The sequence below is a fragment of the Arachis ipaensis genome, chromosome B05, assembly GCF_000816755.2.
Source record: "Arachis ipaensis cultivar K30076 chromosome B05, Araip1.1, whole genome shotgun sequence".
NCBI lineage: Eukaryota > Viridiplantae > Streptophyta > Magnoliopsida > Fabales > Fabaceae > Arachis > Arachis ipaensis.
In genome coordinates, this window is record NC_029789.2 from 84,346,192 (window position 1) to 84,369,645 (window position 23,454).

General features: G+C 38.4%; 1 long non-coding RNA gene across 1 annotated transcript; it reads left to right on the top strand.

Moving 5' to 3' along the window:
* On the top strand, positions 19,459 to 22,075 carry LOC110262898. The gene is made up of 2 exons (XR_002347911.1): positions 19,459 to 19,537; positions 21,971 to 22,075. It is a non-coding gene; the product is annotated as an uncharacterized LOC110262898 (long non-coding RNA).

A 23,454-nucleotide genomic window follows, 5' to 3' on the forward strand; every position in this document is an offset into this window, starting at 1 on the left:
TGGCCTTAGGTGCCATCAATGGTTATGGAAAAAAACAAAAAAGCTATGCTTTTTACCACACCAAACTTAGAATGTTGCTCGTCCTCGAGCAAAAGAAGAAAGAATAGAAGAATAAGAAGAAGATATGGAGGAGATGGAGGGAGATGTGTATTCGGCCATATGGGTGGGATTGGGTGGAAAAGAGATGTTGAATTTTGAAGGAAAGTGGGTGTTTGGATGTGAGTGGTAAAGAGTTAATAGGGAAGAGTGTTTATTGGGAATAGAGGATGATTGAGAAGAGAGAAGAGAGTGAGTGGAGGTAGGTGGGGATCCTGTGGGGTCCACAGATCCTGAGGTGATCCTGTGAGGTCCACAGATCTTGAGGTGTCAAGGCATTTACATCCCTGCACCAATTTAGGCATGCAAAATGCCCTTGCACACAACTCTGGGCGTTCAGCGCCAGGTTGGTGCCCATTTTGGGCGTTCAACGCCCATTTGCTGCCATTTCTGGCATTGAACGCCAGAACCATGCTTGTTCTGGGCGTTCAGCACCAGAACTATGCTCTGTTCTGGCGTTTGAACGCCAGACAGATGCTCCTCCAGGGTGTGATTTTTCTTCTGCTGTTTTTGATTCTTTTCTGGCGCTGGACGCCAGATTTGGGCAGAAGGCTGGCGTTGAACGCCAGTTTACGTCATCAATTCTTGGCCAAAGTATGAACTATTATATATTGATGGAAAGCCCTGGATGTCTACTTTCCAACGCAATTGGAAGCGCGCCATTTCGAGTTCGGTAGCTCAAGAAAATCCACTTTGAGTGCAGGGAGGTCAGAATCCAACAGCATCAGCAGTCCTTTTTCAACCTCTGAATCTGATTTTTGCTCAAGTCCCTCAATTTCAGCCAGAAAATACCTGAAATCACAGAAAAACACACAAACTCATAGTAAAGTCCAGAAATGTGAATTTAACATAAAAACTAATGAAAACATCCCTAAAAGTAACTAGATCCTACTAAAAACATACTAAAAACAATGCCAAAAAGCGTATAAATTATCCGCTCATCACACGTATTCACGCATGCGCGTCCCTGGTAGCGTTCGTTAAATGAGCGCTCCGTTCGTGCCATGAGCGCTCCCCACGCGTGTGCGTTCCTTGCGTGTGCGCGTGGGTGTAAAAATGAAAATTCCAAGCTTGCACGCCACCCACGCGTTTGCGTGCTTCCTCCCATATGCTCCATCGACGCGTGCGCGTCATGTACGCGTGCGCGTCAGTTGCAAAACTTAGATCCCAAATTTAAATTTTGTCGCTGGCGCTCATTTAGGTAATGTAGCGCTCTCTTTGCAAATGAGCGCTGGCCACATCCACGCATACGCGTCATGCACGTGTATGCATGGGTCTTCCAAATTGCTTCCCCAACGCGTAGGCGTCCTGTAGGCATGCGCGTCGCAAGAGAGCGTGGCGTTCTTCATTTGAGCAAAGCGTTATTCTGAACAGCCTCTCTTTTTCTTTATTTCTTCACCTGAAATCAATCAAACATGCAATCAAAGTCTCACCAAAATCATAAGGTTTTGCATCATTCATAATAATCACCTAATTCTTGCATAAATCTCATGATTTTGTACAAAATTAACAATGTTTGATTGAATCAAGATAAACATGAAATTCAACTCCAATCACTTACTTATTGTGCAAGAAATGACCTGTCATCACAACACCAAACTTAAATCTTGCTTGTCCCCAAGCAAGCAATAGAACATGAGAAGAAATGAAAGAAAATAGAAGAGTATATTTATCCTTATTTGAGAGTGCTCAGCGTAGGTTCATGGGGTTTCATGCAGACTATAATTAAAGCTCTACTTTTATTAGTTTTCAGGGTTGAGATATCCTTTAAGTGCTAACTGAGTTGCTACTGTGAACCTTGTTATTCATCCATCCTTGGTGTTTGATTTCCTTATTTGTTTTTCATTTTGCTGAGAAGCTTACAATTTTATTTGCAGCTAAGTGTTATATGTTACAGCACCTTTTTAGCTTTGTTTTTCAATCAACACATACATACCACAGACAATTGGCTCATTCTTCTCAAGAGCATTGATGCCCAGCACCTCTTTGGGTTACTAAATGCTTTGTGACTAGGTTTCTCTTGACAGTGGACTTTCGGTTGATAATCCCGGATTAATTAACCCAAGTTACCAAGTTTTAAAATACTCCTTAGAACCTAATTGTCCAAGCAGATCCTAGCACAAGAAGCACCACAGGCATATGTCCTAAGGTCCAAGCTATGGGTGTCTAGCCTTATTATTTGTTTCTTTTATTTTTGTTGCCAATTCTTGGCTTTTCTTCCTTTCCTTCTTGCTCTTTCTTTTTCCCAGGATTCTTATTCATTAAGAGTTCACAAACAGCAGCCTAATTTATACTATAAAGGAACATTCCAACCCTTATCCTTTATTAGTGAGCTTTACTTAACCAATCAAACATATATATACCACTACTGAACTTTATTATCATTCCTATCAAATTCGACAATCTCTCTTCTATTTCAGCATTTTCTCTTATTTATGCAAAGGGGGTACAAGACATACATTCAAGTAGGATGGGTGGTGCAGGAATTTTAAACTAGCAACCCAAAATGATAATGCAAAGACAGATAACAGAATGCAATTGGACTCTAACTAAGCTAATACCACTCAGCAGGGATACAATTATACTTCCAATTTTTAAAGCACTTCAAATCAGAGGGAATTAAGTAACAATATAACCTCTTGGTGATGTCTTCCAGTTTGTCCTTTGTCCTTATCCAAAGCTTTTTTTTCTTCCTTGTGTCCCTGAATGAGGATGCACAGTTCTTCCAAGAGATTGATTAAATTTCTGCAAAGTTATTGGAAGTTGCTTATTCCCCAAGCACTTGAAAAATGGTTAGCATGCATTAATGGTTGTAGGCTTTTGAACTTACTTTAGTGTGTGAACACCAAACCTAGTTTCTTGCCACTGTCTGCTATGCATCCGATGAATCTCATACATAAAACCTTGTGCTTTTATTGAAGAAAATAAACTCTAAACTAGGAAGCAAACGATGGTTAAGTAGTTTCCTTGATTGTTTGGAGCCAATGACCATTTATGCAGAGGGCTGAACTGTGTTTTTAATGAGATTTTTGGTGGAACACCAAACATAGCATCCTTCATTCACCCTTAAATTATTTTGGTGTGCAACACCAAACTTACCTCCTTGCAATACAGCTACATTTACTTACTCTTTTATTGAAATAGCTAGGAAAAGAAAACTACCTCCGGTTGGGTTCCCTCCCAACAAGCGCTCTTTTATTGTCACTAGCTTGACATCTTCCATTCTTGTTCATCTCAGCTCATGAATGCTCTCTTCTTTATTCTAGGGTCCTCCCAGGTAATGCTTAGCTCTGTGACCATTTACTGTGAATGTGACCTCTGTAGCTTCATTCAGGAGGTCAAGACTCCTACAAGGGAGAACCTTTGTCACCAAATAAGGGACAGTTCATTTGGACTTGAGGTTTACAGGAAAAACCATGAGCCTGGAGTTATATAAGAGCACTTGTTGTCCTGGTTTGAACTCCCTTTTTAAGATTTTCATGTCATGCCACTTTTTAGCTCTCTCCTTGTATATCTTTGCGTTCTCATAAACTTCCAATCTGAATTCATCCAGCTCATTGAGTTGCAATAGCCTTTTCTCTCCTGCTGCTTGAGAGTCAAGATTGAGGAGCTTAGTGGCCCAGTAAGCTTTATGTTCTAGCTCCACAGGAAGGTGACAGGATTTTCCATAGATTAGCTGAAAGGGTGACTTTCCAATTGAGGTTTTGAATGCGATTCTGTATGCCCACAGGGTAACAACCAACTTTCTGGCCCAGTCTTTTCTAGTGATTCCAACTGTCTTCTCCAAGATTCTTTTTAGCTCCCTGTTTGCCAATTCAGCCTGCCCGTTAATTTGAGGGTGGTATGGTGTGGCTACTTTGTGAATTAATCCATATTTGTGGAGTAGTTTTTCCATTTGTTTGTTGCAAAAATGGCTGCCACTATCACTAATAAGGCCATTGGGCACCCCATATCTGGTAAAGATGTGTCTCTTGAGAAATTGAAGGACAATTGGTGCATCACAGGTAGTTGTGGCTACAGCCTCCATCTATTTGGAGACATACTCTACTGCTACCAGAATGTATTTGAAGGAATAGGATGGAGGAAAGGGCCCCATGAAGTCCATACCCCAGAGATCAAATAGTTCCACTTCTAAAATGAAGTTTTGAGGCATTTAGTTCTTCTTTGTTAGCCCTCTAGCTCTTTGACATTCATTGCATTGGTGCACAAATTTTCTGGCGTCTTTGAATATAGTTGGCCAATAAAATCCACTTTGAAACACTTTAGCTGCTGTTCTTTCTGGCCCAAAATGTCCACCATAAGCTGAACCATGATAGTGCCACAATATGTCTCTCATCTCATTTTCAGGGATACACCTTCTAATCATCTCATCTGGACACCTCTTGAACAAGAATGGCTCATCCCACAAGAATTTCTTGGCTTTATTACACAGCTTCTTCACTTGTTGCTTGGTAAACTCTTGAGGAATCTTTCTTCCCACCTTGTAGTTTGCAATGTCAGCAAACCAAGGTGCTTGCTGTATTTGGAGAAGACGTTCATCTGGGAACTTCTCATTCACTGGTTGTGGTGCATCTTGAGTGGCCTCTTGTGGCAATCTTGACAAATGGTCTACCACTTGATTCTCACTTCCTTTCCTATCTCTCACTTCAATGTCAAATTCTTGTAGCAGCAGCACCCACCTAATAAGCCTTGGCTTGGAATCCTGTTTAGACATGAGATACTTGAGAGCAGCATGATCGGTATATACTACAACTTTTGAACCAATCAAGTATTGTCTAAATTTGTCAAATGCCTACACAATAGCCAAAAGATCTTTCTCTGTTGTGGTGTAATTCTTTTGTAACTCATTTAACACCTTGCTTGCATAATATATGACATGGTGCAGCTTGTCTCTCTTTTTCCCCAATACAGCACTAATTGCAACATCACTTGCATCACATAAAAGTTCAAAAGGAAGTCCCCATTCTGGGGGTGTGATGATTGGTGCTGTAGTGAGTTTCTTTTTCAAGGTTTCAAAGGCATGCTTGCAATCATCATCAAAGACAAAGGGATTGTCAACCACAAACAAGTTTCTTAGTGGTTTAGCTATTTTTGAAAAGTCTTTGATGAATCTCCTGTAAAAACCAGCATGCCCAAGAAAACTTCTCACTGCTTTTACATTGACTAGTATAGGAAGCTTTTCTATGATTTCTTTCTTAGCTTTATCAACTTCTATACCTTTGCTTGAAACCTTATACCCAAGAACTATCCCTTTGGGAACCATGAAATGGCATTTCTCCCAATTTAGGACCAGATTAGTTTCTTGGCATCTTTTCAAGACAAGAGTTAAATGATGCAAGCAAGTATCAAATGAATTGCCAAAGACAGAGAAATCATCCATGGAGACTTCTAAAAATTTTTCTTCCATGTCAGAGAATATAGAAAGCATACACCTTTGAAAAGTAGCAGGGGCATTGCATAGCCCAAAGGTCATGCTTCTGTAGGCAAAGACTCCGAATGGACATGTGAAGGATGTCTTCTCTCGATCCTTGGGATCCACCACTATCTGATTGTACCCAGAGTACCCATCCAAGAAGCAATAATATGCCTGGCCAGCCAATCTTTCCAGCATCTTATCAATGAAGGGAAGAGGGAAGTGATCTTTCCTTGTGGCATCATTCAGCCTTCTGTAGTCAATGCACATTCTTCACCCTGTCACTATCCTTGTGGGGATTAGTTTATTCTTCTCATTAAAGATGACATTCATGCCATCTTTCTTTGGCACCACTTGAACTGGGCTTACCCAAGAGCTGTCAGAGATTGGGTATATGATTCCAGCCTTCCACAGCTTCATTACTTCTTTTTGGACCACTTCCTTCATGTTTTGGTTATGCCTTCTTTGAGGTTGTACCACAGGTCTTGAGTCCTCTTCTAGCAAGATTTTGTAGATACAAATTGCAAGGCTTATGCCTTTGATATCATCAATTTTCCATCCTAAAGCGGTCTTGTGAGTCTTCAACACCTCAATCAGTTTGGTTTCATTATATGTGCTCAAGGATGAATTAATGATTACTGGAAGACTATCTTCTTCACCAAGATATACATATTTGAGATGAGAAGGAAGGGGCTTTAACTCTTGCTTTGGTACCTCCTCTTTCTTGCTTTCAAAAGAGATTTCAGTCACTTGTTCTCTTGAGACATTTTGTTCTGTTTCTATTTCCTCTTCTTGTTCCTCCTGACCGTTGGCTTCAAGTAGCTCTTCCTCCAATTCTTCTATCATTTCCACCCTTATATGCTTTTCCTTCTTAGGGGGATATTGCATGGCCTTAAAGATATTGATGATCATTTGCTCATTGTGCACCCTGAGGGTCATCTTCCCTTTCTCCACATCAATGATAGCTCTTGCTGTTGCTAAGAAAGGTCTACACAAGATAATTGAGTTGTAGCCTTCTCCTTCCATGTCCAAAATGACAAAATCGGCAGGAAAGATGAATTCTCCAACCTTCACCAATAAGTTCTCCATAACCCCATTGGGTATTTTGAGTGATCTATCTGCCATTTGCAATTACATTCTGGTGGGTTTGACTTCCTCTATTGCAAGCTTTTTCACAGGGAGCTTTTTCCAAGGTCATATTGCCTATGGTGCAAGATATGATGAAACTCCAAGGATCTTTGAGCTTTGGTAGGAGACATTTTTGAATCACTGCACTGTATTCCTGTGTCAAGTTCATGGTCTCCTTCTCATTCCAGCTTCTCTTCTTGTTAATGAGTTCCTTGAGGAATTTAGCATACAATGGCATTTGCTCTAAAGCTTCAACAAGGGGAATATTGATTTCCAGCTTCTTAAACACCTCCAAACACTTGGGAAATTGTTGATCCTTGAGCTCTCTTTACAGCCTTTGATGGTATGGCAGAGGAGGAATGTAAGGTTTCACCTCCTTCCTCTGTTCTTGTAGGGGTTCTTCCATGATTTGCTTTCCCTTCTTTGAAGCCTGTGGCTCTTCCTCCTTCTTCTTGGAACTCTCTTGATTGATGCCAGGGCATCTTGGCTAGTTTCACAAGTCATTTTCAGTTTGTTTTAGAGTAGTTTCATGCATTTCTTAAGAAATAAGTAAGTATTTGGATGAGAAATTCATGCTTACCTTGATTCATGCAAACAATGTTAATTTGATGCATTTTCATGAGATTTATGTCATAATTACTTGTGTGCTAAGAATGAGGCAAATTCTTGTGATTATAGCAAAGCTTTGATGTATTTTGTTTGGTTGATAATAGGCGGAAGGAAGCAAAAGAGGAGCAAGGAAAGCAAAGGAGGCAATAAAACTTTCTACAAGTTTCTGGTGCCAACGTTGGAGGGAACGTTGGTAGTCCAACGTTACCTCCAACGTCCTTGAAAATGTTCATTTTCTGGAGCTGAAAGAATTTCGAGCGACGCGTACGCATCAATGACGCGTACGCGTGAAAGGATAAAATTTTTAAATCCACGCGCAAGCGTGAGTCACGGGCACGCGTGGAATGGCAAAATTGACCATCCACGCGTACGCGTGGATCACGCGTACGTGCCACCAAACAAACGTTGGAGGTCCAACGTTGCCTCAAATGTTGCCTCAAACGTCCGCGACAAGCAGCCCAAAGTTTGGAGTTGGGAAACAAAAGTCATCGCGCACGCACTATGACGCGTGCACGTCGAATAAAAAAAAAGGCAATGCACGTGTAAGCGTGATGTACGCGTACCCGTCGAAAAGCTAAAACACAGCTTTCACGCGTACGCGTGGTGTACGCGCACGCATGGACACGAGAACATTGGGACTTCAACGTTGAGTCAAATGCCAATGACAGTAAGCAGAACTGAAACTCCAAAGCAGCGTTTGATTTAACGTTTGCACTCAAACGTGATCACCAACGTTAAGGCCAAGATTGCACCTATGCCCAATATGAAAGTTAGTTTCGAATGCCCATCACTAGAGAATCACTCCTCACTGCTTCAGCCACGGCCCACATCCAATTACTGGATCCAATTGAAGATGAGAATAGGGTTATAAATAGAAGAATTGTTGAATATTAAGTAGCTTTTGGGAGGCCCTGAGGAGGCTTTGGGAGCTCAGCACTCTGTTTAATTTTCTTCTGCACTTTTCCCTTTTGTTTATGTACTTTCCTTTCTTCTAACTTTTTAGCTAGGCTTTATTTTCCTGCACTCATCTTCATCTGTAAACTGAATTGAGCTATGAACAACTATCCCCTTTTATTGGGTTAGGGAGCTCTATGTAAATTCAATGGATCAATACTAGTTTTCATTCTTCTTTTTCTTTCTTTTCTCTTGATTTTACTAGAAAGCGTTCGTTCTTCATCTGATTGGATAGTTATCTTGGGAAAGAAGCTATTCATAATTGGATCTCCTCGGAACCTTGGGAGAGGAATGAGGAGATCATGCTAGAATTGCTTTCTCACGTTGGATTAGATTGGGGTTTCGATGGATATAGTGACATGTAATCCTACCAATACTTTGATCTATGAATTTGTGTGGTATAATCAGTGACCAAACTTTATCTCTTCCCATGAGCACTTAAATCAAGGAATCGGGCAATTTTTCATGTTTAGAGATATTAGATTACCAAGGAATTGGGATGTAATCACTTAAGATTGCCAAGGAGATCAATGAATGCATTGATTGTGGAAGAGATGAGAATGAATTTGCTCCAGAGAATTCTCACATCTCCTGACCCCAATGAATTTCCCCATCTCTGATCTACCCATTATTTTATATTCTGCTTCTTTAATTTCATGCTTAATGATGACATGCCACCATGTCATGTTTTCCTATGCTTTTTCCTTTGTTTTCAATAGGTTTTATGCACTTTCTTAAGCCATAAGCAAGCCAATTGGGTAGATTTTCATGTTTCCTTTGATTCAATCAACCATGGATGAATTAATGCACTTTTATGAGATTTTGTGCTATAATTGTCATATATTATGAAAGAAACACAATCTTATGATTTGGGGCATAGCTTTGATTGTTTTGATTGATTGATGATAGGTGAAAAGATTTTTGAAGAAGGTTGAAGGAAGAAGGAATGGCTAGGAGCAAGAGAGAACAAAAAGTTTGAGCCAAAGTATGCCTCAAACTTTAGCTCAAACTTTTGGGAGAAAAGCTTGAGCCAACGTTTGCCTCAAACTTTTTGGCAAACGTTGGCACCACAAAACAAACACCCTGGAGGAAAAAGCTTGCGCCAACGTTTGCCTCAAGCTTTTTGGCAAACGTTGGCGCCACACACCACAACAGCCTGAAGGGGTATACTTCCAACAAGAATAACTTCAGCTACAGAGCTCCAAATGAGGTGATTCAAAAAGCAATGGAAAGTAGGAATCGAGAGATTTCCAAGCATATATGGCACTGCATAGTGGACACTAAAATTGAGGGAGAAAACAGCCCCGAAATGTGCATAAACGAACATCGTGGCAACTTGCAGTGAGGCCAACTGACCTCTGCACTTTCGACGGAGTATAACTCGAGCTGTGGAACTCCAAATGATGCGCTTTCAACGGCATTGGAAAGTAGACATTCAGGGCTTTCCAACAATGTATAATAGTATGGGGTGGACAATGTGTTTGAGTCTCCAAAATCTAGCGTTTTCGACCATGTTTGAGGCAAACGTCGCCTCAAACGCTGCACACCAAATCTAGCGACCTTGTCCTCTTCAAAGGAGCATAACTTGAGTTGTAGATGTCCAATTGAGGTGATTTTAAGTGGGTTAGAAAGCTGACATTCAGATCTTTCCAACCATATATAATAGTCTATAGTTGGCATAAAATTTGCAACGTTGACAAGAGGACAAAGTAGCACCACAAGACATGCAAGGGAGGATCCACGTTTGAGCTAAAGTTTGACCTCAAACTTTAAGCCAAACGTGGATGACAGCAAAAAGAGAAAGCTGCTACAAAAAGCTTGAGTCAAAGTTTGCCTCAAACATTTTTGGGTTCATGGTCCGGTTGAAAGCTTAAATATTTCCCAAGGTCAAGAGCAATCAACAGAGGCTAATTTCAACCAAATTCCATCAAGGCCAAAAGCCCAATTGACATCACTCAAAGGCACAAGAAACAATTTGATTAGGAATTTGATCTTCAACATCCTTTTAAATTGCTGCAAATTAAGCACAGTCACTTTCTGTTTTTAATTCTTCAAGCACTTCTGTTTAAAATCTGCTGCATTTGATTTCACATTCTGATTCTTGGATTGATTGCTCTCTGATCTCCTTGTTCCCAATTTACTTTCCAGCACTTTTGTTCCTCTGCTCTTTACATTTGAGTTGTTGTGATCTTGATTTATTCTTCCTGCAATTTAACTTTCCAGTTACTTGATCTACTGCTCTCTTTAATTTTCAGCACCCACTCCCCTTTAATTTCTTGCAATTTAAGATTCTTGCAATTTACATTTCTTACCCCTTAATTTACTTGCCAATTTACATTCTGCAACTTTAAATTCATTGTCTTTTACTTCCTGTTGGTTACAATTTCACACAATTCACATCAATGTTAGCTTGACTAAACTAATCACCCACTAAAGTTGCTTGATCCATCAATCCCTGTGGGATCGACCTCACTCACGTGAGTTTTACTACTTGATGCGACCCGGTATACTTGCCGGTGAGTTTTGGGTGTTTTGGAAATTCATTTTTCCACGAAAATACACATCAAGTTTTTGGCGCCGTTGCCGGGGATTGATTTAGATCAACAATGATTAAGTGGGTGAGAAGTCTAGATCAAGTATTTTCTTTATTTTTGTTCTCTGTTCTAAGTTGAAACCAAGGTGTTTGAGTTATTGCCTCACTAAGAAATTCATCTCTGAGATATGAATTTCAATTTTCCTTGGTGTTGTGTTTTACAAAATTCAAATGGAGTTCAACTCATCTAGTGATCAAACAAATTTTCTGGGATATCACCCACCATCACAAATCTCTAACGGTGGCTGGGAATATCACCAAGAATTTACAAATTCTAAGCACTCCAATCCATGGAGACTTGCTCCAGAGCCACAAATTGATCAAGTTGAGCACATGAGATACTGTCCAGAACCACAAAATGACTTATATCATTATTCTCATGGTGTCTGGACATATCAAGAAGAATGTGAACAATCAGTTAAAATGGGACACCTCCTAGAGACACAATATGATCCAGATTTTGATGATTCTAACAACTACTCATATTGTGGCTGGGAAAGTCAAAATCAACAAAATCTTAGTAATCCATTCTGTGATGAGTTCAATAATTCTTCAAATTGTGATTCAGAGGATCTCCTTCAAAAGTCCAGAGGATTTTTTGAAAGACAAGAACAAGCCTGGAAAAGGGAAGAAATCATCTGTCAGAGGACGAATGAGCACCTCGAGAACATAAGGAAACACTTAGAACCATCAAACAGTAAAAATCAATCTGTGGGAGAGGAAGTGGAAAAACAAGAACAAAAGGTCCTTCTGTCAAGTGAAAATGCAATGAAGAAGGAGGAAAAACAAGAGGAAGAGGCTACTGAGTCAAGTGGATTTTTAATGAAGAATGAGGTGGTTGAAAATGAAACTGCACTTGAGGTGACAAAGGAACATGAACATTCACAACCCTCACAAACTTCCCTTGAATCTGTGATAAAAAAATATGAAGAGGAGATGAAGAAATCTTGGGAAGAACAACAAACCTCCTCCATAAAAGAACTATTAAGTCAAATGTTGAGTGCAAAGAAAGGAGTGGAGGAACAAAAAAGTGAGGAAGTCATTCAAGAAAATTCACACTCAAGTGGGGCAGAGAAGTACATGAAGGAAGAGCTCATGAAACCACCAATTCAAAAGGCTCTGGATGAATACAAAACTCCAATAATCACACAGCAACCAAGTCTTGAATCCAAAGAAGTGAAGGCAACTAGCAAGAACACCAATTCGGTCCCTAATCCAGCAAGCAAGATCAATCAAGCCATTTGCAAAATGAAGCTTGCTGAGGAAAGGCCAAAACAAGGGACACTAGCTGAATCCTTCCCTCCTTTGAGGTCATTTCTCTTAACAAACTGGAAGAAGAGGAAGAAAGTGAAGAACAACATGTCAAGCTAATGACACTAAAAGAGCACTTGTTGGGAGGTAACCCAACCATAGGTAACATTTCTTTTCTGCTTTGTTTTCTTTTTCTTTGCTTTGTTTAAATTCAATAATTAATGAAGTCCTCTAATCAAATGCTTGTGGTGCTTATGTATCAAGTGGTAATACTGAAAACAAAGCATTTAGAAGTCGTAGCTTTGTTATTAACTCATGGGGAAAAGCACCCAAAAGGAGAAGCTAATAAGAAAAGCAAAAAGCTTGTTTCAAGGAAGAAATATAAGGAAAAGATTTCATAAAATGAGCTAGATAGAAGCATCAATCATTTACATTTCTTTTGTGATTGTAGCATGCTTAGAAAACTAGCTTACTATGAACATTGAGTTGCTATTCTTCTTACCTTGGATTGTCAATCTCTATTGCATGATTCTTTTCTTGCTTGGGGACAAGCAAGGTTTAAGTTTGGTGTTGTGATAACATGCCACCATGTCATGTTTTTCTATGCTTTTTCCTTTGTTTTCAATAGGTTTTATGCACTTTCTTAAGCCATAAGCAAGCCAATTGGGTAGATTTCCATGTTTCCTTTGATTCAATCAACCATGGATGAATTAATGCACTTTCATGAGATTTTGTGCTATAACTGTCATATATTATGAAAGAAACACAATCTTATGATTTGGGGCATAGCTTTGATTGTTTTGATTGATTGATGATAGGTGAAAAGAGTTTTGAAGAAGGTTGAAGGAAGAAGGAATGGCTAGGAGCAAGAGAGAACAAAAAGTTTGAGCCAAAGTATGCCTCAAACTTTAGCTCAAACTTTTAGAAGAGTTGAAAACATCCCAGAGGAAAAAAGCTTGAGCCAAAGTTTGCCTCAAACTTTAGCTCAAACTTTTGGGAGAAAAGCTTGAGCCAACGTTTGCCTCAAACTTTTTGGCAAACGTTGGCACCACAAAACAAACACCCTGGAGGAAAAAGCTTGCGCCAACGTTTGCCTCAAGCTTTTTGGCAAACGTTGGCGCCACACACCACAACAGCCTGAAGGGGTATACTTCAAACAAAAATAACTTGAGCTACAGAGCTCCAAATGAGGTGATTCAAAAAGCAATGAAAAGTAGGAATCGAGAGCTTTCCAAGCATATATGGCACTGCATGGTGGACACTAAAATTGAGGGAAAAAACTGCCCCGAAATGTGCGTAAACAAACATGGTGGCAACTTGCAGTGAGGCCAACTGACCTCCGCACCTTCGACGGAGTATAACTCGAGCTGTGGAACTCCAAATGATGCGCTTCCAATGGCATTGGAAAGTAGACATTCAGGGCTTTCCAACAATGTATAATAGTATGGGGTGGACAATGTGTTTGAGTCTCCAAAATCTGGCGTTTTCGACCACGTTTGAGGCAAACGTCGCCTCAAACGCTGCACACCAAAGCCAGCGACCTTGTCCTCTTCAAAGCAGCATAACTTGAGTTGTAGATGTCCAATTGAGGTGATTCTAAGTGGGTTAGAAAGATGACATTCAGAGCTTTCCAACCATATATAATAGTCTATAGTTGGCATAAAATTGGCAACGTTGACAAGAGGACAAAGTAGCGCCACAAGACATGCAAGGGAGGATCCACGTTTGAGCTAAAGTTTGACCTCAAACTTTAAGCCAAACGTGGATGACAGCAAAAAGAGCAAGCTGCTACAAAAATCTTGAGTCAAAGTTTGTTGACTCAAACATTTTTTGGTTCATGGTCCGGTTCAAAGCTTAAATATTTCCCAAGGTCAAGAGCAATCAACAGAGGCTATTTTCAACCAAATTCCATCAAGGCCAAAAGCCCAATTGACATCACTCAAAGGCACAAGAAACAATTTGATTAGGAATTTCATTTTCTTTGTAATTTGCTTTTCAATTTCATTTTCATTTGTCATGTTTGTAAAAGCCTATAAAAAGGCATCATTTTCATTTTAGAAGGGGAGCCGAAGAGAGAGAAGGGAGGGTGACTCCACTAGAGAGCTCTCTCTCTGAATTTTCATTTTCTGTTTTGAATCTTGAATTGAGATTGGAAGAAATTCTGTTTTCATTCTCTATTTGTAACTTCTCTTTACTTCTTCTGCAATCTTTCTTTTAATTCTCTGCAACTTTTCTCTTGTTGGATCAAGGAAGGATCCACTCCTGAGATCTTCATCATCCTTTTAAATTGCTGCAAATTAAGCACAGTCACTTTCTGTTTTTAATTCTTCAAGCACTTCTGTTTAAAATCTGCTGCATTTGATTTCACATTCTGATTCTTGGATTGATTGCTCTCTGATCTCCTTGTTCCCAATTTACTTTCCAGCACTTTTGTTCCTCTGCTCTTTACATTTGAGTTGTTGTGATCTTGATTTATTCTTCCTGCAATTTAACTTTCTAGTTACTTGATCTACTGCTCTCTTTAATTTTTAGCACCCACTCCCCTTTAATTTCATGCAATTTACATTTCTTGCAATTTAAGATTCTTGCAATTTACATTTCTTGCCCCCTAAGTTACTTGCCAATTTACATTCTGCAACTTTAAATTCATTGTCCTTTACTTCCTGTTGGTTACAATTTCACACAATTCACATCAATGTTAGCTTGACTAAACTAATCACCCACTAAAGTTGCTTGATCCATCAATCCCTGTGGGATCGACCTTACTCACGTGAGTTTTACTACTTGATGCGACCCGATATACTTGCCGGTGAGTTTTGGGTGTTTTGGAAATTCATTTTTCCACGAAAATACACATCACTTAAGCCCCAATCCCATTTAATTTCTTGCAAATTAAGTTTCTGTCATTCAATTCCCAGCAATTTAATTTTCGTCATTTAATTCATGCAATTTAAGTTTCCCGCCAACTTTACATTTCGCAATCTCAACCTAATTTTGATTTCGCTCAACTAGTATAATTCTCTAATTAAAATTGCTCAATCTACCAATCCCTGTGGGATTTGACCTCATTCTACAGTGAGTTTTTACTTGACGACGAACCGGTGCCCTTGCCGGTAGAAAATTTGTTGAGAGGCAAATTTCCGCGAATCAAGTTTCTGGCGCCATTGCCGGGGATTTGTTTTGTATTGACAATTATTAAATTGGAGGATAACTAGATTGAGCAATTTTTCTTTTCTTTTGCTAATAGTTTTTGTTTCAATTTGATTACTGCTAATTTTTGCAATTTTAGTCGGTTTTCTTTCTTCATTCACTTGTTAGCAAACTAACCACTAGCTATTTGTGATATTTTCTCACTATGAAAATTCCAATGTCTTTTGGTGATTATTGTTTGAGACAGGGCATCATGCAAGAAAGAAGGAAGCATCGATCATATTCTGGTCAATTAAAATTCAGGAGAAACTCCTCACCACCACAGAATGATTCATGTTATTATGCTCATGGTGGGTGGGAGCATAAAGAATCTGAAATGGGGTAATTCCCAGAGCCACAAAATGGTCCATGTTTTGGTGAAATTGATCACTACCTAAGTTGTGCCTTGGAATATCAAAATCAAAGGAATTTCACTCATTCATACCCCATTCATTAAAAGCCATCACCTCTTTATTATCCAACCTCACCTCCTAGTTTTACATGTCTAGGTTCTTCATCACTTGAGTATGCTTTAGCACAAAATTCCTTCCTCGATCCATACAATTCATTCCACCACACACAAAATTCCTTTCACAGTCCACAAAACTCATTTCATTACCCACAAGAGCTATACCACTTTCAGAACACACAACCACAAAACAACCAACTCCATTCACAAGCCAATCAGCCTCAACACCCCACTTCCAAATAACTATCACCACATGATGATGACAGAATGTCCAAAATGGAAGCTATTCTTGCAAACCTTTGCAAGGAGTGTGAAGATATGGAAAAATTATGGGAAGAAGTAAGATCCAATCTGCAAAATCAAGATGCTGCTACTCAGAAACCTGAAGCACAAATTGGATACTTATCCAAGCAAGCTCCTAGCCACAGTTCTGGTAATGCCATCAAGACAAGTACAAGGGAGGAATCAGAAGAACAAGAAAAAGAGGCATTCATACCAAGTGAGATTCCTATGAAGAAGGAGGAGGTTGTGAGAATATATAAGCCTAAGGCTCCATACCCACAGAGTCTACTAGGGGTGACAAAAGAATAAGCAAACTTACTTTCAAAAGACTCAATGCACCATCATGTAGAAAGAATGGGAGGAAGTCAATCGAGGGAGTTCACACTCCAATAAAACAATGAGTTGCATAGAGGGTAAGTTCAGTAAACCACCACTTCTAGAAGCTCTTGATGAAGAGGAAGCTCCAACTATCCAACAATACCCAAGTATTGAGATCAAAGGTGTGAAGGTAGTAGAAACAAGCACAAAAATGAGGATTATGACCGAAAAATAAAGAACTATATCCATAAAGAGGAGAAGGTCAAAGAACAATCCAACTGCTGGTCCAACAAGTAATTTCACTCAAGCCAATCACAAAACAAAGCTTGCTGGAAGGAGTCACTCAAAGCAAGGGGCATCAACTGGCTCCTTTTTCCACTTGAGGTCATTCCTCTTAACAAACTGGAAGAAAAGGAAGAAATTAATGACCAAAATGTCAAGCTAGTGACATTAAAAGAGCACTAGTTAGGAGGTAACCCAACCAATGGTAGTTTTCTTTTCCTATTTAATTCAATAAAAGAGTTAAGTAGATTCTCTGTATTGAAAGGAGCTAAGTTTGGTGTTGCACACCAAAATAATTTAGGGATGAATGTGTAATTCTAAGTTTGGTATTCCACCAAAAATTTCATTAAAGAACACATTGTAACCCTCAGCATGACTAGTCACTAGCTCCAACCAATCAGGGAAACAACTTAACAATAGTTTAATTTCTAGATTCATAGTTTGTTTTTCTAGTTCATAGTTGTTTTCTTAATAAAAGCACATGAGGCTCTTTGCATGTATTCAATCTGCTGCATTAGGCAAGGAACTAAGTTTGGTGTTCACACACCAACTTAAGTTCAGAAAATCACAAGCATACATGCATGCTAACAATCTCTCAAGTGCTTGGGGAACAAGCAACTTCCAATAACTTTGTAGGAATTCAATCAATAATCTATTGGAAGGAATGCACACCATCAGCTAAGAAGAAAAAGAAGGACACAAAAGCTATGGATGATGATGACAAAGGGAGAGCTAGAAGGCACCACCAAGAGGTTGTATTGTTACTTAATTCCATCTGCTTTGGAATGTTTAAACTGGAAGTCTGAATGTGCCCCTGTTGATAGTTATTCTTTAGTTTAAGTCATTAGAATTTAGTGTTCATTTTCTTTAATTTTGTCATAAGTGTGCTAGTCTAAGTACCTAGGATACTGCTTCTTTGCTTGAATTGTATTCTATGTCCTTGAGCTCAATAAAAGAGTTTATGAGAATTTGCTGTGAAAGACAAGAGTGAAATCCAATGTGCAGAGTATTTGTTAGCTAAGTTGGTTCATCAATAAGTTAAAGGGCTAAGATATCTCTTGAATTATGAGCTTGAAGTTTATTCTATGAGACTTAAATGAATTAATAAAGATCCTAAAAAGGAGAAAAAGAGAATGAAAAAGAAAGAAAAGAGCATAAAATAAAGCTAGGCACTAATAGTTTGGACCTTGAGGCATGTGTCTGTGGTGTTTTTGTGCAAGGATTTACTTGGATGAGTAAGTTCTTAGGAGTGCTTCATCACTTGACAACTTGGGTTAACTAACCCGGGATTGTCAACTGAAAATCCACTATCAAGAGCAACCTTGTCACAAAACATTTAGCAACCCAAAGTGTAACAACCCTAGTTTTGAAAATCAAATAATTAGTTATTTGTGATTCATTTTAAGAAAATTATTTTGCTAATGGTAATTAAATGGAGTTTTATGATAATTGAAGTTTAAATTAATTATAATTTTTATATAATCTTTATTAGATATTTGGTATAACTGAAATTATAATTTTGGTAATTGAAAAATAGGAAAGAATTGTATAATTTAATTTAAATAAATTCTATTTTGAATGAATTATGTTATTAATTTGAACTCCTAGAAATTATTTTATTAGAAATGATTAAATTGATATTTATAAATACTTTAAGTTTAAGTCAATTAATATTTATGTACAATTTTTATTATATTAATTATTTTATAAATTGAAATTAAAGTTTCAGAGATAGAAAAATAATTGAGATTTGTATGATTTAATCTAGAAAATTGATATTTGAATTTAAATTGTACTTTACAAAATATAATTAACTTGTTCATTTTATAATGTAAATGAGAAATAATTAATTGAACTTAGCAATATGTTGATAAATAATGTTCCTAAATATTTTTAAGAGAGTATATTTGATTTTAAAAATACTTTACCCTCCAATTTTATCAAAATATCTATTCATATCATTCCATATTCTTTTATAAAATCCTAATTTCTAACCCTAATTTCCAAATCAAACTCAGAAACCCTAATTTTCCAAATTGGAAACCCTAAGTTCCTAATCAAAAACCCTAACCCACATATTTTCTTCTCTCTTCAGCCGCCACATCCTCAACCCTTCTTCCTTACTCCCAGCAACAGCGTGCAACACACCCAGAAGCAGCAACAACGCTGCAATGAAGAAGAAAAATGAAGCAGAAAGTGAAGAGAAGAAGGAGGCCACATTGATGCTACTACCCAATCCGCGCCGCCATGGTCGTCCAGTCCACGGAGCCATGAGTCGCGCCTCTATCACCGAGAGGAGGAGGGAGAAAACGCGATGCTGGAGGAGCCGCCTAGTCCCCGTCGCGTCGCGCAGCCGCTACAGCCATGCCGTCTTTGCCGTCTCCAGGGGAGAGAGGGATAGACGAGCGGGAACCAGATCGGGAGGGAGAAGGCACCGTGTCTGGTAGCTGCCGTCGCGTCGCCTCCGTCGGAACGGCCATCGCCACTGCCACCATCTGAGTTCGCCGCTGCCGCCAAGGTTTATAGAAGAAAGTGTCGCCGTCGCCGTGGGTGCAGTTCACCGTCCGAGCTGCCACCAGAGGAAGCCATTGTCACTATGTGTACATAGAAGAGGAGCACCACGAGAATCAAGGGAAGAAGATGTTGTTCTGCCTCTGCTTCTGGTTTATGGAATCTGACGAGAATGCATTGCCGCCATTAAGCTGTCTGTTGTTGTTGTAGTCGTTCTGGCCGTCGGAGAACTACCAATAGAGCTTGCTGGAACTGCTCAGAGGTTTTTGTCACTCATTCTGATTCTATCCTGTTTCGAGAATCTGACTGCTGCCACTGGAATCACAAACCAAAAAGGGGAGGATGCCGTTTTCCTTGTTGCTGATGTTGCCATGGGAACTGGTGCTGGGAACTGCTAACGGAACTGCTGTGCTTGGCGATCTTCGTGAGTTTCGACATCGAGGTAGAGGATTTGTTTCAAAATTAACAGTTTTAACTTATGAATGCCAATGAGGTTTAGTGAGTAATTACAAATAATTCATATATATGATTAATTGATAGGAATAAGTTTGGTTTGAGGTTGTGAAATTTGGATTAAGTCTTATATTGAGATGATATTCTGGTGTTTCAATTAGTTTATTGAGTTTAGGTTATGGCTGAGAATGTCACTATGTTTTTTGTTATTATGAATAATTAATCCGACAAGATTAATTTTGGTTAATGCTGTGACTGATATTGGTTTTTCTGATTTTGATGGATTTGTTCAAAATTCTGACCTATGTGATATTGCCGAATTGGTTGAAAAGTGGCTGTGAATGGTGATTCATTTGATAATACTTGTTAAATTGAAATTTGATGAGCTAACTATTGAAAAGTTGTCGTATTGACAATTGATGAACTGAGTTGGATTTGTGTTTGGTTTGGGATTATTGTGATGATGGTTTGAGTTGTGGCTATATTTTGATTATTGAGAATAAGCGTTTTGTTGTTGATTTTAGTAAGATGATATGTTGGAATGGCTGTGAAGTTGACTTGTGACTGGTTGGAATTGGTTTTGATGCTTGTTAATGTTGATTCGTGATTAATTAGAGTTATGCTTGAGAACTGTTAAAAGATTGAAGTTTGATTACCGAATTATTCTCTTGAAATATGACTTATAAACTAAAATAGTTACTTTGTTAACAAGTAAATGACTTTGAATTATGAAAGGCTGATTTTTGGGATTACTAGTTGATTGAGTTTAATTTTGAAAAGATTCTATGATATGTGAAAAGTAAATATAAATTGATGAGATTGGAGTTGGTTTGATGGATTAGTTGGAATTGTGGAGTATGATTGACTTGTTAATTATTATGAATTGTGAATGTTTGATTGACTGAGAATTGCCCGTTTGAAAATTGTTGAGAAAAGGGCTGGTGATTTGTGGAGAAATTGGGAACCCGTAAGGGTGGCTAAGTCCGAGTTTTAGGAGAGGTGCTATCGAAATTTTATAAAAATCTGAGGTTTCATTTGAAAAGTTATTTTAGAAGCTTTGAATTTGGAAAATTATATTACTTGAGTTTTATTTAGTAAAAAAAAGAATTATTCTATTTTAATTTCAATTTACCAAAGAAAGGTTTATGTTTCAAAATTAAATTATTTAAGAAAGAAACTATATTTCATGATTGATTTAATATGAAAAGAGTTATGTTTTGGGCTTGAAATAAAGGATTACTTTTCAGGAGTTTGGTGAATTTTATAATATTTGAATCCGAATGGTAAAGAGGAATGGTTTGAGCCAAGATATTGTAAAAGTGAAAGATGTAAAGTTTGTATGGTATAATTGAACAAAGAAAAAGAAAGATATTGTATAAGGATATGTAACTGGAGATGAATAATGAGAATGATAACTTATGATGATAATTACACTGATTCTTTTGAGAAAAGGTATTCAGTTTATGATATTGTTGGCAATGACGTAGATTTTGTCCCGCTTGCGTATTTATGATTATAAAAGAGAATAAAAAGTAGAGGACCTGTTGAAAGGTCATTTGTTGCTTGAGGCAACCCAAGAGATGTTTATTTGTTGCGCTATGGCAACTCCTGAGAATGATTATGTGATGATCTGCTGCATGAAGGCAGTCAGATAAATAGTGGTACGACCACAGAACGTTTTCCAGTGTTACACAGCTATTGAGAGCTGTACCTGCAACTGATAACCTGGGATCACTTGCAGAGGATATTAATTCATACACGGCTAGAATGCCGCACCTGTAAGGCAAGGATTGCTTACAGAGAATATGACTTCATACACGGCTGGAATGCCGCCACCTATAAGGCAGAGTTTGCTTACAGAGGATATGACGCATACGTCGGTTAGTGAGAACTGTACCTATGCTGACTGGAAAACCATACCCGTTTCAGCTGCTTCGGGTTACGTCGGGAGCGGGTAGAAACTGACAGATAAGCTCATTTCCTGCACTAGGGCTAGACATGCATCATCCTTATTTGCGCATTTGTATTTGATTGGGTTTTTTTATTATACTTCCCTGTGATTGTGCTGTTTGTCTTGCTGTGACTTGTTTGTATGTTGAACTGAATCTCTTGCTTGTACTATTAGTTTGTGAATGTATTAAATTGATTAAGAATTGATGTTTTGATTGAGAATTAATTATGTGACTGATAGATGGTTAATGTGACTAGTTTCATTTTTAGAATTTCTTTTGAGTTAGAGATTTTGAAAGAGGTAATTAAGTAGCTAAAGTAAAACCGGAAGTATTTTCAAAAAGGTTTGTTGAAATATAGTTCTCTTGAGTATGTTAATTATTTGCATTCTATTTCATTACTTTTACGACATTTCCATTCTCTACTGAGAACGTGTGGTTTGTTCTCACCCCAAAATCTTCCACCCTTTCAGTGATACAGGTTCGAAGACTCAGTTTGAAGCTGCAGGCGATTGTTAGACCTTTTTTATGAGTTAAGTTTTTGAATTGAGTTGCTTTCATAGAATTCCCTCGCCTTTGTTGCTTAAGATTTTATTTTATAAAGAGGGATAGGAGTTGTATCTAAGTTACACTTGAATTTGTTTGTATAATATTTACTAATACTTATATGATTAGTATTAATTGGTGATGCTTGATATATGATTTGATAAATAAAAACAAAATTTTCTTGAATTTTCCATAAAATAAAAATGCGATATCGAACTAAAGGCTCAATATTAAATAGTTAATAAAAGAAATAGGTTAGTAACTCCTTAATTTTGATACGATCATGATGTATTGGAAGTTGGGTCGTTACACAAAGTGGTGCTGGACACCAAGGTCTAAGGAATGAATAACGAACCATGTCCCTGTGGTGTGTATATGCTGAGAAGAGACTTGGGTAATTAAGTCCTTGGGGGTGTTTCAACACCTAACACCTTGAACTAACTGGTTCGAGAGTGTTGGCTGAAAGCCTATCCTAAAAAGTTGTCTCAACACAGAACACTTAGCTATAGAAAGCAATAAGCTCTAAAGAAGAAAGGAAAACAAAAATAGATAAGTTGATGATCAAGAATAAAAGTCTCATAGAAAGGCAATAGAGTGAATTCAAGAGCATATGAGAGCCTAGAAACTAGCATGAATATGAACCTAAGTTGCCATGCATGAAACTCCATGAGCTAAGGATTTGAATTCTCTAAATAAGGACTTGTATCTCTTGTATTTTCATGTTCTATCACCTGCTTGAGGACAAGCAAGATTTAAGTTTGGTGTTGTGATGCCAGGGCATCTTGGCTAGTTTCACAAGCCATTTTCAATTTGTTTTAGAGTAGTTTCATGCATTTCTTAGGCCATAAGTAAGTATTTGGATGAGAAATTCATGCTTACCTTGATTCATGCAAACAATGTTAAATTGATGCATTTTCATGATATTTATGTCATAATTACTTGTGTGCTAAGAATGAGGCAAATTCTTGTGATTATAGCAAAGCTTTGATGTATTTGTTTGGTTGATAGTAGGAGAAAGGAAGCAGAAGAGGAGCAAGGAAAGGAAAGGAGGCAATGCAACTTTCTGGAAGTTTCTAGTGCCAACATTGGAGGGAACGTTGGTAGTCCAACGTTACCTCCAACGTCCTTGAAAATGCTCATTTTCTGGAGCTGAAAGAATTTCAAGTGACGCGTATGCGTCAATGACGCGTACGCGTGAAAGGAGAAAATTTTTAAATCCACGCGCAATCGTGAGTCATGCGCATGCGTAGAATGGCAAAATTGACCATCCGCGCGTATGCGTGGATCACGCGTACGTGTCACCAAACAAACGTTGGAGGTCCAACATTGCCTCAAATGTTGCCTCCAACGTCCGCGATAAGCAGCCCAGAGTTTGGAGTTGGGAAACTGAAGTCGACGCGCACGCGTCTAT